The 20,741-nt window shown below is 33.1% G+C and overlaps 1 protein-coding gene across 2 annotated transcripts in view; it reads left to right on the top strand.

Moving 5' to 3' along the window:
- Positions 1-20,741, top strand: part of RhoGEF64C (Rho guanine nucleotide exchange factor at 64C) — a 68,312-nt gene that overhangs the window by 30,264 nt on the left and 17,307 nt on the right. The window contains exon 3 of one of the 2 annotated variants that reach the window (XM_065304145.1): positions 18,277-18,374. The exons of the other annotated variant lie outside the window; for it this stretch is intronic. The gene's annotated coding sequence lies outside the window, so the exon portion shown is untranslated. The remainder of the gene's footprint in view (positions 1-18,276; positions 18,375-20,741) is intronic. 2 annotated transcript variants of the gene reach the window in all.

Here is a 20,741-nt window from a genome sequence, read left to right as displayed (position 1 = left end):
AGTTAAAGTTTAAACGATTGCGCGATCGCACATTGACGTTGCGCGCATTTCGCAACGTTTTCCTACACTTTCCTGGTCTGGCACTGCTCTTGCACGCATTTCGTACATGCAGCGAACATAACATGAAAGTGAAATTTAAATTATTGCTATCGTTTCAGCTACGGATTATTCAGCATTACATACATAGGTAACATTCAACTAAAATTGATGATTAGAGTTTTTTTTCCTTTGAAAAAATTCAAAACAAAAATTAAATGAAAGTAAAATTTAAAAATGCTTTGGATCTATTATACTGCGAAGTGTTTAAATTTCACAATTATCCAGCAGATTTAATTATAATAACAGTCTCTTCTTCACACATAATGAATGTGTATGTGTGTGGTGTTTGTTTGTTCTTAAGTGAAATAGAAATTTCTATTACGATCATTGTGCTCACCTTCGAACCATAAAGATAAACGGTGTGAACCACATTTTAATTACGTGTTACTTTTATGCAGATAAACACTGTGGCAACAAGTGCGTCTTCTTGCGCAAACAAAAACACACAACACACAACAAAAGGGAAAGTTTTGGAAATTGTCTTTCAATTTGAATTCAATTCAACTAAAACTTCAATTGTTTCATGTACACTCATCTAGTTATTTTCAGCTGTAACAAATATTTACGTTTTATTTTTTACATGTTTTTTAAAGACAAAATGCAAGATTACAGATAACATTGTTAGGCATTTATTCTGCATGCGGAGGAAAAAAAGTTATAACCTGTCATATTAAGCAAAGGAATGCAGAATTGTAGGCGTGAGGTGGACAAGGTTTTAAGTCTTTTGCGTCTTTTGCGTCCATGGATGGGATTTGCGATTTTCTCTTCTTTCCAAATGCCTTGACATTGCTGCGCGAGTTCATGATGTTATGGCGTCACATTCTTGAGTCTAGGATATAAAACTCATACAATATAGTATTAATAAAATTATACCGTGTGTCCACATAAATTATTTCACTTCTAATTAACTGAAAATAATTTTTCCGTGGCGTGCATTTGATGACAACTTTTAGAAACATAGTTTAATTACATTAATCACATTTCTTCCTTCTGTGCATCTCGATGTGAATAAATATGTGTTCTGGGAAGACGGCGACACGCGCGACCAGTTTTCCCTCGTCCTCTCGTCAGATGCGGTTTTCATAGCGAGATGTCATCCGAGACGCAGCGTAAAATTATTGCAACGCTTGAGTGACACGAAAAAAATCTTATTTTGCATCTCGTCCAAACGCAGCACAATGAAGCATGTAATATAAAAATCTACAGTGTGTTACAATAAATATTTATTTGTAGTAAGATTCGTAGATATGATTTCGAGCGACTAGCAGAGACAAACCGCAGAAAAAGGTTTTATGCGCTGTAAGACACGACTAAGAATAAGTGCGCGGATAAATCATGATAAACAATGGCAAAAAGGGCAAAAAGGAATAGGCTACACATATGTGTAGCGCGTAGTTTACTGACAGTCGCCTCTTTCTTTCGTGCGCCAACAATAAGCAGGTATTTATAAACATAACACTTGTATAAGCGCAGCGCGCAGACGCAGAGAATGTGCACACACGCGACGCGCATTCGGAGCATTCAGCATGCACACATGCGCATAATAATGGTCATTTGGCGTTACATAAATTGCGGGGTATGCACGAAGGGTAAAGAGTCTCAAGGCTACATAGATGCACGCACCAGCAGCCGTGCAACATTAGCGTATTTTGATCTACTGCGCATGCGCAATTCGCGTTAGTTTAATAGCGTTCTTATTTAATTTTCGATCTCGTTGCGATCGTTACCGGTGCGGACTGAAGAGTAAAGAGCCTGCAAGCGCTTTGACATCAACCGATCTTCGAACGTCCGAAGGTAGCTGGAAGCAGACGAGTGGACGTTCAAACGCAAACAGCACCGAACTGCAAATTAATTGCACGCCAGCACTAAATTACTGCCATTAGTTTTTGCTCCTTCGTGTAGTTTTTTTTCGTCGTCGTGTTCTTCAACTCTAATGCAATTGCGATTGCAATTGCGCTGCGTGCTGTCCGCGTGCGTTGATGCTTGATAGCGCATTCCATCGCCGCAATAAATCACATTTTCTTTATGTGTCATAAAATATAAAATATGTGTTACACATCCAGCTACTTATTAAAAACAAAACTTAAAAATAATTTTAATTTAATTTTTTTAACGTAATTTCAAGAAACATGAGCGCATCTAATTAAATTTACTAATTTCCAGTGTTAAATGTTGAAACACTTACGTAGAATTTTAAATGCGTGCTAATTAAACACAAAAAAGCATTATACTCATTCGTGTGTAGTTTTTTTATCGCGCATCTTATCGCATCCCGAATTAGTGAGTGTCTGCGTTTTTAATTTCAACTTTTTAACTTCACTCCACGCCGCTGGTCGTTATTTTAATTGTAATTTTTGTGTGGTTGGTGAGTGCGCGTTCCTTGCGTGCCCGATTTAATGATAACGTCAAATTACGTAAACGCAGAAGCGCGGCGCAACAAACAAGTCCGGTAGCTGCTATTTTAAGAACCAGCGCGTGTGTTTTTAGTTGAGACGCGGTAACCAGGACGTTATTTACGTATCGCGCAGTGGGCATGCCCTGGATGATGCATGACATGCGGCTAATTACGAAATTACGATCGGCGGGAATCAGAGGATAAGGATATGCGCGGTTAAAATTAATTACACCAGCTAATATTTACCAATCAATTAAGTACCAGGTAGTTACATTAAAAAACAAGTAAAAAAAGGAATATTAAGTATCTAGTGGCTAAATGGGAGTTTTTGTCACGGGAATGATTAAGAGCAAACGTAGCGAGTGTTTAAGGTTTTGTGTTGCACCGTAATCAAATGCCCAGGCGCAATTTCAAGCCTGTGACTAAAGCCCGTGACTAAAATACTTTAATCACGACCTTGGCCGCTGGTGTTTAAATTACAACTTTCTGTGTTTCCAAACGAAAAAGTAAAAAAAAGCAATTTGCTAATCTCTACTTTTATTTCGTGATTTATTCAGAAATGTCAATCAATATATTAAATCAGTCGATAACGCATAAATTTATTTTAAATAAAAATCAATAAACTTTTTATATTGCATAACAAGCTTAATTATTTTTTGTTGAATGCTTTGAACTCAATAATAAAAACCAGTATAGCTTATTTCTTATTTCACATTATATCATATTATATTACAAAATAATTAGCTCGCGATATCCTGATTGCCATGTAAATTACGAACGCGTGCAACCAGAAATGAATCAATCCTTATACCTTACCTTAATCTGCGCGGCTCTCCACATTCAAGATATTTTTTTATTATTTATTATTTTTGCGTGCCCGTTGAGCTAAAACCGGTAGCAATGGATTGAACGCAGCGGGCAACACGAAAAATTAAACAACTGCGTGTGTGAGGAGACGAGAAATGCAATAAAAAATCAATGAAAAACAAAAGTCATCGAGTGCGCCCAGAGCTATAAATAAAGCATGGATAACTGTAATTCGCATACGCAGGACTTTTTTTTCGCCGACGTCCAATCGATTTAAATGATTGTGTTTTATGTCCAAGATGTTAAGAATACTATTAAATGTTTTTCACAAACTTCTGTTTGAGAGCAGGTTCCGAAGCTCTGCAGCGTGAATTTAAAAAAAGTTTTTGCTTTGCATAATTTTGTTTTTGATTAAAATGAAATATCAAAGAAAATATTAAATGCACAGCATTGGTATACATTGTGTAATAAAAGGAAATTAAGTCTTTATTGATCCGCATAATGGTTTTTAAATAATTGCATTGATTTAGGAATGCAAAGCAAAAACATTTTTAAAACTTTTAATGGCATTTCTGTGCTTTGAAACCTGCTCTTAAATTATATAAATTTGCAATGATAAACAATAAAATTTAAGAGACTCTTATTTAACGTATAAAAGTAGAACAAATTTTGCAAAAACTTTAAATTAAAAATTTAATTAAAATACTGGGCGTGTTTCTAGATGTGCTTGTTGTTTCCTGCGTTATAATGGATATTTAAATTAATATTTTGTTATTACGTGTTGCGTACCTAATGAACTAAATTTTGACGCAAGCGAAGTTAAAGTTAAGAAAGGAATTAGAAATATGCGGGGCTAATAGCGTACTAAATTTGGTCAATCATTTTTTTAGGACCTGAAATGGAGATTTATGTTGTTGCAATTTACATAATTCTATAATAAACTAAAATATCAATAAAAGTAGAGACAATAAAATGAAATATGTCACGCAATATATCATAAAAACTAAATTGTGCAAAGTTATGCAAAGCCTAAAACTATTTCAATATAAAACTTTTTTATTCTATTCAATTTTTAAAGAAACGTAAGAAAAAAACGTAACCAAGCAGGAAATTATTTTGGTTTTTGTTTAGGTGTTATGAAAATTAAGTTTTTTAATCTTTTTTAATTTAATTTATGCAGATTTTTTGTTTTGTTTTGTTTGGCATATTTTTCGGCATTAAAGAATGCTATTTTTGCTTCCTGTGGTTTCTCACAGTACTAAAATTATGATGTAACATAAAATAATTAAATAATAATATCAAAAAAGCGAAAACCAATTTTATTTAATTTTTATTAATTAAATGTTTGATATTTCTAAGAGTTATTAAGTTTATAGTTCAGGAAAATAATAAAATTTGTCAAAAATGTGGTTTTTACAATGTTATGAAAACCACACCAAAAAACACAGAGTATAAGGGGTTGCATAACATACTGAAGCAACCATTGTGTTCAGTATTTATACCGCAACTCAAAAATAGATATTTTTATGTCCTGCTAGCTTTAAACGTTAAATATAATAAAAAACAATGAAATTTGATACGAAAAATTTCTCCATTCCATCATAAACCATAAAAAATTCAAATTTAATAATTTATGTCAGTAAATCATACCGCGCCCACAAGAATCTCAATTCGCAATCATCACGTTACCACTCGAATTGTATTCTGTAGATCAAAACTCCGCCATCAACCTACAAAAGACAATTAAAAATCATCTGGAAAGCGCTCGATTGCCCAAAGCGATGTAAGTAAACACGAGTGTATCTCTCTTGTGGCTTGTGCTTCGGACTCGTATTTATTGTTTCCTCGAACACGGACACTATGATCCATTACTCTTCACTCTTAACGTCTCTGCCTTTTTACCGTAATGAAATTCAGGCGTTCCTACGAGTACGTGATGATGGCGATGGCGAATATCTCGGACGCAACTTGAATTCGCGAAATGAAGAATAATGCGATATTGTATTTCGCGTAGGTGGACAACATTCGAGCGCACCTCCCAAGCAAACATTAATTTGTTAACGTGGATGGCACTGCTATTAATTTTCGTTAATTATACTCTTTTAGCGTAGGCAAAACATCAATTGTTTAATATTCGTAATTTTATATGAAATTTCTAATATTTTCAACTTTCTTCGAATAAATTTTGATAAAAATTCAAAATTTTATGTTTGACCTTATTTTGGGTGTGAAATTTCTGCAATAACTGTATTTACATGCTTTATCTATAAAATTTCATGTTTGCAATAACTTTAAATTAAATTTAAGTAACCAATCATCTTCACGACGATAAAATTGATATGTTTGGACGTTAATAAATCGCAGACCTAGATAAGATTTACACCATTCACAAAAATGTGCAATTTATTACGATCCCTGTCGTTTTTTCCATTACATTAATCTCGGCAATATTTCAACATTGACTTACAGCCACAGCAACATGAAGTAGTTGTAAGTAGATAGACATTAGTCAAACTTAACGAAAAATGTGTTATCGATGCTCAAACTGGAAATGCGTGCTTTGCCTCGCATCAATATGCTATAAATCTAATTCTACCTACTTTATAGATAGACTTTATAGATTAATAAAATGTGGAAGTTGATCAAAGGCGCTGGTACACGTTTCTTGCATTCTTTCCGCCAAACGCGGCGCATCAGGTTTCAAAATGTCCGTAAATATCTTGTTTCACGGGCAATTTTGGCAAATTCAACATCACGTTCTCTTATTTATGGCAATCATTAGTTTTTTTAATCAATATGTGTCGATGCGGATGCGTGACCTTCACATTTATCAAAAATTCAAATTTTGGGCAAACAGAAAGCTTTTTGGTTGGTTTTAATTAATTTTAATTTATATGTTTTGAATACACTTTGTATATGTGGATTAGTGGTGTACAATCCATAACTTAATTAAAATCTCTGTTTATATAGCTAATGTGTCCAATTAAGGCACGCGATTTACATGTTTATTTATCTCCGACGTGTTTTATCTACGAATTATGCGCGATTGCTATTTATCTGCATAAAAACAGTCAGCAGTTCGCAAATGTCCTTCGGCGACGTGCGAAATCATTTCCAGCTACCCGAAAAAAGCTTCCAACTGCTTTAAAACTTCTTCAATTTTTCGATATTCGGTATAAAACGTGAAATAAAAAAGCCATCAAAATTCTAAAAAGGCCAGCATGCACACATGGCACGCTCGGACGTGACCGCATTGCCATTATTTTTAATTGTGCGATAAATTTATTTGGACATGCACAGACCGGACTTTTCAATCTCCGATCGTCTTCGGATATTGGCATTAGAAAAGTCCTAAAAGTTTAATGCTGTAAACTTTACGACTCACGTATAAATCTCAAACTGACTTAGTAGTTTCAGATGGCTTAAGTCAAGCAGCAGCAAGTCAAGCAAGTGTACGTACATGTTTATAAGCAAGTTATAATTAAAATTTATTGTATTGCCCGTAATGCGCGATGTCGTTTATGGTGGTAGAATTCGTTTGGCCTCGTTTGCCAAAAGCCGACAATTGAAACATAATGCGAGTGCGCATGCGTAGGTGTACCTTGAAGTCGATTGCGATATCTGCCCGAATGAGTTTATCGCTTTGTTGTTCAACTCGAGTATGACTCAGTTACAGTGTAATAACTTATCTGAAGAATACCACATTTGGATATTGTTATAAATTTACCATTATGATGTCACAGGTTACAAATTATAGGTTATGAGATTCTGAAATTTGTTATGAAGTAAAAATCAAGAAAAAAGTTCGTTTAAAACAAGATTTTTTTATTCTTTTTTTTTTCATAAATTCGGAATATTTGACGAAAAAACGAGTTTTGTTCATTTTTGTTTTTTTAAATCCGAAAAGAAATAAATTTCGATTTTTTTGAAGAAAATCAATTTTTTATCACTTTTTTAAGTTAAGTTTTAAACATTTACAAGATGGTGATGTTTAAATGATGTTAAAATTTGTTAATCTTGATTAAACTAAATTCGTAGTTTTATAGAAAGTGCGCAAATGACTTAAGTAGCTTTTCCTTCCGAAACGTAAGCCCATTCGCTGGCAATGATGACCAAAAATAGTTTATTGGAGTATCGAGCAAGTGTACAAGACTTGACCATCGCGATCGCTGTACATTCACTCCATTCTTGTACATTTTTAGCGCGATTCGTGATTACCGCGCCCTGGTCATCAACAATCGATCCATTTATCGCGGCGCTGGCAGCATTTAACGATGTCGTTTCATGTAGCTCAACATTAGTTATAACTTGAGCATTTGGTTTGAAAGGTTCCCATTTTCTAATTAATGTACAATTTTCAAATTGTACTTTCTTTCACCTATTTCATTCATTTTCATGAGATTTATGCCTTAAAAAACTGAAGTAACATAAACTAAAATTGCAGATTTGCAAGTAACGAAGTTAGATTAACAAGTTTTGTGTTAAGTTTATGTCTTCTCCAGTGATTATAGTAATGCTTTCATAAATATTGTTCTGTAGTTTATTAGTTTATAAATACTTACACGTGCTCGTAAATTGTTGTGTGGCACTTGCGCCCGCAATTACATAAAGCAAGAAATGATTGCAATTATGCCGGCGATTACGACCGCACGAATAAATCCGAAATTATTGCCGGCGTTCGTTTGCTATGGCCGTATTAAAGTCGCTGCAAGTTACACGTGGAATTATCGTGGAATATGTTTAATGCTAATGCATTACAACACTGCCAGGCGGGCGCATTGAATACGCCGCGTCATTTTGTTACTTTCAGCTGACAACGACTTAAGCCGCTACATTTTGTACATGAAACGCTATGTTGTTGCCTTGTTACATCCGGGTGCGTTTACAACTACAACAAATTCACTCGAATTTTTTTGTTTTGTTGTAAATACTAAAACTTTTTTTTATCTGTTTCAGGTGAGTTTTTCTCTTCTCTTGGTACAAAGGTTTGGTAAAAATAAAATAAAAATTAACTTTCTTTACTTTTTTGTTTGCCTTGGACGTATTTCCAATGTGTTCTAGTTAGAAAAGTTGTCCAATCCGTCCTTTGGAAACTCTCTTGACCATAAAGTTTAACTTGACTTGACTTGACATAGAATCGTCCCATCATCAAACCAATAAACGTCCTCGACTTACCAGTCGTACTCGCGTGTAGTGCATCTAAAAGAATCTAAGAATGCGTCGTTTTTATCGCGTCAACTTTTCTTTTTTTGCGCCGTGTACTCGTCGAAATGAGAGCACAGCATCTATGCACATCTTCTCATCACTTACTCTAAGCTGGTTGTTGGTGACTGCGCAAGGCAGACTTTTAAATGGTGTACAAATCGATGATGATGCAAGGTGATAAGATAGTGCGCTAGGCGAAAGAGAAAAACGTAAAGAACTAACAAGCAAAAAGCAAAACGTAGGCGCAAAAAAAACACACGTAAAGAAGAAGATGTGGAGAGAAGAATGGTGAACGAATGAAGCGAAAAAAACTGGTCTCGCGTGACTATCTAGGATCATCCAAGTGTTGGCTGCGTTTTAGATGAAGCATGAACGTTAAGGAATCCAACTGGAACAGTTGAACGCAGGACATTGCACATTACACATTGCACTTTTGTGTTGAGTGCAATGATGTGCATTATCTGATGCCAGATGCAAATTAGTCCTGGTTTACTAATCAGAGATCGAAAAATTTATTTATTACAAAATTGGCGTATGTTGGAGATGACGGATATTTACCGAACATAGGATTTTTCTGCTCATAAAGAGAGAAATATTTATTTTATTGACTAAAAATGAATTTTCGTTTAATAAAAATTCAGAAATCTAAATATTTATTTATTATAAAATTGGCCAATGTTGGAGTTGCCGTATATTTACCGAACATAGGATTTTTTGTCACATAGAGGCAAAAATATTTATTTTATTGGCTAAAAATTAATTTTGGTTTAATAAAGAATCAAAAATCTAAGAATTATAAAATTGACCAATGTTGGAGTTGTGGTATTTGTATCGAACATACAATTTCGTACACAAAAAAATGAATTATTTATCTATTGACTTAACATGTGTTCACAATCACTTTCTACATGTTAACATTGTTCGTACGCCCATTTCAAAGCATTTGGCATTTACAAACAACGCGAATTAATAAATTGTATAAAGTTATCAACATTTTATGGTCGAAATGCTTAACGTTTTCGTTAAGATTATATTATATTATCAAAGCTGTTCCACCTGGCTGGCTGATGGTTTTATACTAATAGCCGAGCAATCGAACGGTGGAACGTGCGGCAAAGTTGACAATAATGCCCGCACAATTTGCACAATTATTCCACTCGACGTCATTGAGTCACTAGACATTCCTGTGCAATTCGATCGGTCGTGTCCTGAACACATTCGACAGTAATTTTCCTCCTACGTAACAAGAAATTTAAAAAATTAAAATTTATACACTTTGTATAAATAAATAAATAATTTATTTATTTTTAAATATAAAAGAATGGTAAAAGTAAATTTTCTATTATTTTAGTTTAAAAGTAAATAAATATTGAATGTGCTATTGTTTATATTTTATGGTGACTTTTAACTTGTGTTTAAACCGTGGAGATTTTATAGTTTAAGCAGTTTGAATGCATTTTGTTGCACTTTGTTGGCGGTTCGTGGCTTGGCGTCTCGTTCATGTCGCTTAACATCAGCTCTGGTTGCGTTGGAGGGGACCACACCTTTTTAATAAGCTTGCCTCGCGTTTTGCATTCGGGCTTGCCCTACTGACATTACATAACTGTATGTGCGCTCAACAGACAGGCTTAAAACAGCACACTGCACGCACGAACCGCACGAGCGCAGTGCGCATGATTTCTTGTCTTTTAATTTCGGTTAAGTCATTACAAAAATTAAAAGACAACAAAAATTCACTCGCCAAGCAAGAATCAACCAAAGTCTTGCATGTTATTAACTAGTATAGGTAATAGACACACCTAACTTAAATAAAATAAATAAAAAATTAAGTGACGTAAATATCAGTCTCAAAATATAAAATTTAACGGAAGTACAATTTTGTGAATTTATGTGTTTATGTAGAAACCCTTAATCGGAGTCATGATTAATCGGAGGAGGTATTGCATGGTTATTGCTGCTTGTCGCTCGTTAATGTTATCCAACACGTTTGCTGGAGCCGCAAGCATGCATTCTAGACATTTTCCAATACCGCGTGGAAATGTCGAATCCAACGCGCTGGCGCTAGCAGAACGCCCGAACAGTGTCGCCATGTGTTTTATTACCATTTGTGTTTGCGCAAAGCGACATGCACACGCGCCAGTTGCCGACGATGGCGTCTCTTGGGCCGCATGCTTATTACATTCAGTTTAAGGCGTCTGTTTTAATGTGCCGTTAGGATTGCAATATGCGCGGCGCGCAATGTTTTTGTGATTACAATGTAGGAAACAATAAATTCACTATTTATAGATTCGCAGCGTGCGTACCTACTTAATATGGATTATTTGCGTATAATCTTGGGTGTTAAATGTAACGGAAAAAGCATAAAATGTTGTTTTTCAGCAAAAAGTGAAAAATCACTTTTAATCTTTATTTTTCTGAACGAAATAAAATTTTATCAAAAAGTTAATTATTTATTAATCTCAAAGATTAAATAAAATAAAAAATCATGTAAAAATGTATATTTTGTAGGAAAATTAATTTTTACCACAAGTTTAGTATGTTTAAATAGCATAATAATATTGGTTATATAATGCTTATAATGAATTTATGAATTTGCTGCACGATTGCAATTTATTTTCGTTAAAAACCTAAAGTTCAAGATCATTCAGTCTAGGTTTACACTTCAAGTAATTTGAACTGATCATAAATTTATCTCTTTTATAAATTACTTCACCAAGCAACTCTCCTTATGGCTGTTGTAAACTTAAAATTCAAGATCACACAAATGGTTAGGCCCGCATCTCATATGAAATTTGCAACAACGAAGACGAGTTCATGACTCACGCAATAATAAAATATATACGTACTTGTATTTAAATTTCCCGTTCGAAAACTGTTTCTGAGTTACGAGTAAAATATTTGATGATTCTTTAATATTTTAATCGAAGTAGATTCAAAAAAATAATGATTAATTTAAATACTAGACATTATCCTATATAGAAATATCCATGTAAGGATATTATGTGTAGGTACCTACACACAAATTACTTTACAGTTTTGAATGATTTTAAATGGTTTCGCGTCACATGGTGACTTATTAAGTCATTTACTCCGCACAAAAATTCACTCAACTCTGTCAGCGTTCGGACGTACACAGTTACTTGACCCATAGTCGTCTGCTCCCAGCATCCGACTATTATTGCAACGGTTTGAGCGCTCGCGCATGTGGACACGTATGAAATTTGCGTGAAAATCAAGATTAGATAAGATTATTCACTGTTTTTACGTGCGGCTCTTGTCTTTACTTTGTGCAGTTACGAGTTATGGTGCTTTTAAGCAAACTATACTTAAGCACCGCTAAAGTGAAAATTTATGACACTTTAGAGCCGATACCAGATGGACGGAGAATTGGAAAAATTGCTTGCCCAATTAAAATTTCTATTGGGAAGCATACAATGTAGTTGCAAACTTTAGTTTATTGCTATTGTGCTTCTAAATATTGTTTTCTTCTAAAAAATGAAAAATTTATTTTATTTTTCATTTGTCTTCTGGTAAACATTGTTTTTGTAAAATTTATGAGGCTTTTGGACATTTTAGATCTGAAAAAAGTCTTGTCTAACTAATATTCAAATTGAGAAGGAAACAGTATAGTTGTCAACTTTAGTTGATTGATATATTGCCAATAAATACGTTTATTCTTTCAAAAAGTTAAAAACCACTTTTAGATTTTATTTTTCTTGAAAAAAACATTTTTTCGATACTTTTGAAGCAAAAAAACATTTTGCCTAATAAAAGTTCTAATCGGAAAGCCAAATAGTTGTCAACTTTAGTTGATTGTTACCATGCTACTCAATAACAAATAAATTCCAATCAAATCGATTGCAATCGAATTCTTTTCATAATATTTTCTATTCATTGCCCAGGCGTAATTATTATAATCATCGTACAAATGATATACATATGTAAATTTGCATAACCGCGACGGTTGGATGTGCGATTGTTGATGGCGCGTATTATTCCAGTTCAATGCGCATGCACAAAAGATTATTGAACTTGTCAAAACAACAGCATGGCAACAAGAAGCAAGATGATAGGCAAGCATCATAAATGCTCGATCAGGAATGAAGCATTATGCATAGTTAAAGTAATCGCATGTTATACAAATGCATTTCTAACGAGAAGGACGTCTTGATGGCGAAACAAATCACACAAATACGAGAAGATGAACGGTAGCAAACGGAATGAAATACTATGCTACGAATAACGCATCTAATGAGCAATTAGACGTCGCGGCATTTATAAATCATGCGAGATTAACTTTGTATGTAATCTTGGCGTTGATCTCGAGTTGATGCAGGGAGATTTATTTCTTGAAAAACAGTTCAACTTTCTTTTCTTATTAAATATATAGTATAATTAAATTTATTATTAAATTCAAGGACGGTGTTTAATAAGTATATTAAAAATATGCAAGATTAATTATTATTTTAATTAAAATCATGAACTTATTGGATGTTAGTATAAAATGGGGAAATTTTTGAATTTTTTGAAGTTTTCTGTTTTAAAATTGATGAAATTAAAAAAAAAATTGATTCTAAAATTCGAAAATAAAGTTTTTAATGTGCAGAAGTTAATTTTTTGATATTTTATGAGAAATATGGTTTAATTTTTGTTTTAAAAGTAGAAAAATTCGTAATATTTCCAAATAAAAATGAATAAAATTGCTTTTTACGCAACATTACTTAAAAAACGTATTCAAAACAGATTGATAGTAAAACTGTTTTAAATTTTGATTTTTAGCGTATTTTCCTCAATAACCTTCAATTTTAGAACCAAAATTAAATTAATAATTGAACGGAAATCTAAATCAAACCCAATGCCAATACATACGTCACAAAATTAATGTTTTTTACGACTTTTCAACTTAAATTAATTACCTTTAATCGACACACCAATTATCATAATGATAATGCTCCTAATTATAATGATCAATCAATTGTTGTCCTATTGATTTATCTTTATATCGTTATTGAAAGTAGCGCAGCTAAATTACTCATGAATTATGAGTTGTGAGTCAATATTGAACTTGACTTTTTTCCCAATTCCAAATTTTTGTTGTTTATTTAAAAGTGTGACATGCGTTTTCGTCCAGCTCCTAATTAATAACGAGTTGACGTAATTGCCGCGGCAGTTTTTGATGATTTCCAACTTCTGAGTTAATTAATCGACGTTGCAAAGCACGTGTAACATTTTGTTCACTTTTTCCATCTTCTGCCCGATTAAACTTTAAGCGTCCTTACCATTAGACGCGTATTTTTATTGCAAGTCATTACAAGCCTGAAAATAATTACTGTGTCATTGACTAAATAACGACGTGGGCATTTAATTCAATTAGGCGACATTTAAACTATGCGCTTGCGAACTTGTGCGGCAATTTAATGAAGAGGAATCTAATTTAATTGAAGAAAAAAAAAACTACTTCTACTAGTTTATATTTTTTTTTCTCTTGCAGTGTAATTTACTTCCTGTAACCTTGTTGAATTGAAAGTACGAGTAAATTTCTTCAAATTTTAATGTGTTGTCTTTAAAAGGTTAAAATTGCGAAATCGTACGAGAAACCGAGCTGAAATTGAAGATGTATTATTCATGTATGTAGGCATAAGGTCATTATGGACAATGCGAATTAAATTTTATGTGCATTCAAGCTGTAATTGGGCGGTTTTCTACTTTTAAGTACTTTTTAATGAATCTTTGCTTTTTGACGTCGTTTTAGGCGCGTGCCACACCAAAAAAGGGTAATAAAACTCTGAATATATTATATTTTTATCTAGGACATAGATATTTTTAATTTATGCGTGAGTTTTCGGTTGGACAGTATTTATTTGATAATAAACTCTGTCAAGTTATGTGTGTTTATGTTTAAAGCAAATATGAACAATGAATTCAGGTGTGTTTGGACTTGCAATCAACGGTGTTATGACGTTTATTCTTTATTGACTTTTCCTGACTTTCTTTTGAAGTTTCTTCTTGTTTTGTGTGTCGACGTTGCATTAATTCATGCATTTGCCAATATACATGACATTCGGGTCAAGAATAGTCAACATTCAACATTCAACAGTCAAATAGTCTTCTGTTACAAAGTTTCACTACTGAATTTAAATTTTATTTCATGTTTACATTTTTTTAGAATTTTTTGTTTAATTTTTTACCTAAAATATTAAAAAAAAGATTAATTTCTATAATAAAATCTTAAATACTTGCTTTTTTCACCTTGATACACTTTCTGAAAGCCTAATGACATTGCGTATGACAATGATACATTAACCATTTACCATGCGTCGTGACACAATGATTAATCCGAAGGAAATCTAATGAGAAATGAATGAAACCAATGAGACTTGCTCTTGGTCCCACATTGCTGCTGTATTTTTTTGTTATTATGTTTTTTTTTTGTTGAGCATTCATTGAGTTGGCGTTCATATTCGTTTGTATTCGCACGATTATAAATTCAGTGACATAAATTTTATTAGCAGCGACGTCGAGAGAGAAAGGATCTGAAATTAAAACGCTTAGAATAATTACACAATTTGTATACGTGCTACATTTCCAAATTTACTTTCATCATGTGTCAGATTCACTTTGAGCATGTGACATGTGAAACTAAAAGTAAACAAGATACAGAGAATTAAATTTTGCGTGTAATTAAAATTTTATTTGCGAATAACTCACAAACTAATTAATTTATTTTAATTATTCTTTCAGGAATGAATTAAGTATAAAATTCTTTATCTAAAAATGCGAAAATTTTATTGATAACAATTTAATTTCAGAAAATATCAAGTAATTTAGCACAATTTTGCAAAATTTTTAAAAGTAAACTTTAAATGTTTATAACTTTTTGTAGGATTAATCTATTTGCAAAATTTTGACACAGTTAAAAGCAAAATTTAATTCTGAATAATCTTTTGAAATAATTATAAGCCTAACACTAATAGTTTTTGAATAATTAATCAATAACTATTACAATCGATTTATTTTTGCGCCACTGTTCCACATAAATGCAGCGCGACAAAATTTGCAATTACACCCACCTAAATCAATAAAATGAATAAATGTTTAGTCACAAATGGTAACAACAGTTCAATATTTTCCTATGGTTTGCTTATAGCACGTGTTACATTAATTTAACAACTGTTTTAATGTCGCACCACATAAATTCCTAGCTGTGAGCGAACTGCGTGAGTTTATCAACAATTTCTTGCGAATAATTGAATAATTTATGCTTATCGCCGCGCGTATGAAATGTCGCATACATTAAATTTTAATGACAAATCGCTCGCAGACTTTCTGACTCACCATTAGCACACGCCCACGCCGTGCACCGTGGCTGCAAATTGCAGAAAAGATTAAACTATTACGCTGCATGCTTGATACGCTGGACTCTTGATAGGCTTGATACGAAAGTCATTTCATGGCGATTTAAGACACTAAACCATAAAACTAGAAGAAGCATTAAAACTGTACAGATACTTAGCATCACAGCTACAAAGATAATGCATCGATGGCGATGGTTTGCAAATGACGGCGAAACGACGCGATGAGCGATGCACCGCATTAGATTTAGACATTTTGGAACGTTGGCGATTATTTATGAGATGCAATAAGTGTGATGATTACTGGCTGACGGGCATTAGACTAGATATTATATTTCATGCGCTTTCGTTGTAAATTCATAATTTCACGCTTACCATTTTATATATTATACTCTGAGGAATTCAGCGTGGCAAATTTATAAATTCTTTAACATAAAAGCTTCGTTTAAGTTATATTTTGTAATTTCAGTGCGTAAAATAAGAGATTTTGAGCAATCCGAAAATAAAAACAGTGATTTTTATGCATTTTGACATTTATCTAACCTACAAATTCATTATTTGCCTATTAGTGCATAAAAATATAACGTTTTTAATTAAATAATATGTTATTCAAGTACAATCGTAAAAAACACAGTTTGTAAAGGTGAACGACATCAAAATTAATTTTATTTTTACGAATCAAGCTCCAAAGCTCAATCAGTCATTCCGAATAAATCGAAAAACAGTAAAACTGTAAAACAACAAAAACTCACAAATCGTGAAGTGTAAATTAATGGTTCGGTATCAACTGATTACAGTTACGTCAATACATCATTATTTCAAGTCCAAGCTGCACGAATCCTCGAGTTTACGTCGAAACGCAAGAAGTAACGTAACCGATGTTCAATACGCTCAAATGAAGCTAAAAATTAACACAACCCGCTTTATTGATAGATGCGTGGCGTACAGTTCATGATCAAACTTCGTGACTCGTCACGCTGAACACCTGGAAAGGTATGCGTCTAGTAGCTTTGGCGAAATCATTCGATTTCGTTGTTCAAGTTGGGATTTACCGTTGTGCGTTGTTTCAAAATTTTCTTGAGCATTAATTTTCATGCCACTACAAGAAACTCGTAAATATACGGGAAGTGTCAGTTCATTCAAACGTGACGGAATTATTACTCTCCAGCGGCAATAAAATTAGTTATTAATTAATTCTGTTGGAGTAATTTTTTAATTACTCATCAATATTTACATGAAAAACACGCGAGCGCATCTCGAGGAGTTTTTTTTAAGAAGTACGTACTTGAAGTAGCAGCAGCACATAAACGTTACTTCTGCTAATTAATAGCCGTCACATTAGCGAATTAACAAAACACGGTTTCGCCTTTACGGAGACAGATGCGGAAGCTGTTTGCGCCGCAAGATTGAAACACATTCAAAGCACATTCAACAACATTCGACCACTTTACCAGCCGCGGCTTTTAAGCTCTTCGGTGTCTCGATGTCTCGACGTCTCGGCATCACTTCAATAAGTCTTGCACTTTTCAGCCGCGCGTAAAAGTAAAATGAAAAGAAACAAAGAAAAGTGTGCAGCGAAGAAAATTGCTTTGATGTTAACATCATCGGTATTTAATTCAAAGAAGTATTTCATAAGAAGTTGCGCTAAAGGTTTCACACAAGGCTGCGTTGTACTTCTAGTTGGCTAAGGTTAGTTCCGCATTAATGCGTCGACAATTTTTTCAACGTTTTTTTACTCTAATATTAGCAATTTTCTTTGATTTTGATTGATAGCGATTTAATCGATTGCCTAAGAAAAACGCCACATTCTCACCGACCTTGGATATAAATATTGTTTTCTTGTTTTTATTGTGAATAAATTTATTTGCATGAAATGCAAAAATTTGCATCGTTTTATCCTTTCGAATTTCGCCAAACTTAGTCACTTATGTTAAATTTATTGGTTGAACCTTGAAAGACTTCCAATTCGATTAAATCACACGTGATTAATCAACAAATCCAAGTTGGAATCGTGAGATTGTTGAAGCCGATAGATAACGATAGATAAATATTCAATTAATGTTGAGTTAAGTCTGCACAGTAGCGGTGTTATTAATTATTATGCAATTAGCATTTCAAATTCCTCAAACGCCTTTGATATTAATTTTAACCGGAGTTTATCGGTCGATCTGATAATTATATGCCAACCACTTTAGTTGATTTCAAATTGTGATGAAAGAAATTTTGATGTGGGTGTGATTTACAGTTTTTATTAAGCAAAAATCATTTTTGCCTCTTGTAGACGTCATTTTACAACAAAAAATCACTTTAGAAATGCGGATTTATTTTAAATTTTATTTAAAATCATTTTTTAACATTCCTCTCGGTTAAGTAGTTTATCATGTTTAATTTTTTTGCATTTTTTTGTTTGTTTTGCAGCTGCTGTGCTGTTCCAGTCCATTTGTTTGCAAAGACACGACATTGTTACGGTGAATAGTGCGCCATCAAATCAATCATCCGATAATTAGAACAATTAGGTAAGTCATCTGACATTTACTTCCGGCTTGTGTGGCAGTCTAGCCAAGCGCCATTGCAACCGCCTCCGCGATGCTATAAATCCGATATTGCCGTGTTGAATGGCCGGGAATAGAAATTACGTCCGCGATATGTTTCACCTTCGCAGCGAACAAAACAGGGCAAGTCTTCTTTCTCTTTGTTGCAAAATATAGAACTGCTAATATACCAAATGTGACCATAACACTTCAATAAAATACAAATATACTAAATCTATTTGATTTATTGACGTGGAGTATTTTTATAGACTTGAACTTATAATTCAAAATCATAAAAAAAGATCGATATCCTGTCTGACTAGTGTCTAGTGTCTATCGTGTTAATACTTGAGGCTTTGATGGTGTTAAGTAGTTCTTGTTATTCCACTGTTTATGTTTATGTGGCCAGCTCGTGGAACAATATGATATGGTCGTTCTGCATGCTCGCATGATCGACATTATAAAATATCCGCCAGTTTTCATCCGTTTGACAGCTCGCAGGCTGGCCGGTTCATGTTTATTTCCAAGGTGAGGGCGTTTAACCTTTGCGCGATTTCAATAAAACCAAGGATAGGTGTGGGATACGCTTTTTCGCCCGCCTGTCGATACAGTTACATTCACTTTATTGCTTTTATTGTTATTGCAACGCCGAGCCGCAAATGAAATTCTAAACTTTGTCAATAAAAATACAAGGATATCGAATTGCACAGCATATGATGTTACAATTTGCTTTTTGATTAATTACTCAAAAACTAATGAAGATAGAATTATAATTCTTTTAACAATCGATTCTTGGTTAAATTGTGCATTAAATAAAATAAAGTGTTTGTTGATGCAATTGTTGCACAAATAGTTATTAACAATTTAAAAATGAATTTTGAAAAATAATACATAATTGTCACAAATATGTCAATATTTGCTGGTAGAATAGATATTTGAATCAAATTTTTGCTTAATTTGATGCAGAATTTATTTAAGAAGAGATTCCTGAAGAAATCATAACTCTATCTTGATTAGTTTTAGATTTATTCATGATTAACCAAAAAACAAAACAGTTTTTCATCAATTGAAAAATTAAATTTTTTATTTGTTTTCCGGAATAGTTTTTTCTTTTGTAATTTGTTTGACCATGATTACTACATTTAACATTTACGTTCTTGTTTATTCTCCAAAAATGGTAGCCATTAATAATTTTGTTCTTAACCTGTTACATAAACTGATTGCAAAATAAACAACATCGATTTTAGTTTAAACATTTTAAACGTTCAATTATAAGACAAAAAAGTTTCTGGTTAAACACTAAAAAAAGTAAATACGCATGCAATATATTTGATTTATTACCGATGAACTTATGTAAATTTAAAGTTCATTTTATCACTTATATTCTCTAATTTGTTTAAATACATCATGCGACTATAGTTCAAGGTTGTTTTTCAAATTAATCATGGATTTTACTTGTTTTTGCAACAAATAAAACAAATTCTTGCGGTTTATTAAATTGCATTAAATATAATGATGATTTGCATATTATTTTATTAGTTATTGTCGTTTTAGTTATTAATCAACATCAACAACTGCAAAATACAATATTTTACATATTAGGCAACCAAATAAACACTTTTTCTTAGTTTACCTGTGTAAAACATAATTAATGATTAGTTTTTCATGGAATAATCTCAGATGATCTGCATACATTAATACGAAGCGATTTTAGGAATGCGTCTAGTTGACTCCAGTCAACTTTTTCCTGTGATGTCTCCTGATAAACGCAGCTGCGTCTACGACTAGCTGAATGTTGATAATAGTTCATGCGTAAAGCATCGTATTACGCGCCAATGGATATTTATATATTTATATTGCATGAGCCCAGCGTGTGGGACTTGGGAATTTAGCGTTCCTGGAGACGGCGACGTCGACAATCAACCATGCGTTTAAATTATGCTCGTGCGAAGTCTTCGCCGCAGAAATTCAATCACAAATTGCGAGGAAGCTAATTAGGCGCGTTTCAATTAAATCATAATGCAAATTTGTACGTGGACGTCGATAATAATGGATAATTCAGTCGCCAATTTAATTGGTTCATTTGTATAATGAATAAACTACGCAGTTTTTACGTAAATCATTTTATTCCTAAATTATGACATCAAAAAATTTATTTTACACTAAAACCTTTGTTTAATCTATGATAAATCTTGTTTAACATAGTGGAAACATCGTTCATGTCAATATGTATTAAACATTAATCGAAGCAAATGAAAATTCTTGCTGCCTCTTCACGCGGACGCAATTAAACTGCACTCAACACAATTTCCGCGATGCATACTCAATTTATAACGTTATCACCGCCTTTAT

The sequence above is a fragment of the Atheta coriaria genome, unplaced genomic scaffold (genome assembly GCF_025399875.1).
Source record: "Atheta coriaria isolate IRGN ID8LTWV9N9 unplaced genomic scaffold, Caltech_Dcor_3.1 hic_scaffold_6_pilon, whole genome shotgun sequence".
In the NCBI taxonomy this organism is placed as follows: domain Eukaryota; kingdom Metazoa; phylum Arthropoda; class Insecta; order Coleoptera; family Staphylinidae; genus Dalotia; species Dalotia coriaria.
This window is presented reverse-complemented; position numbering and strand designations above follow the sequence as displayed.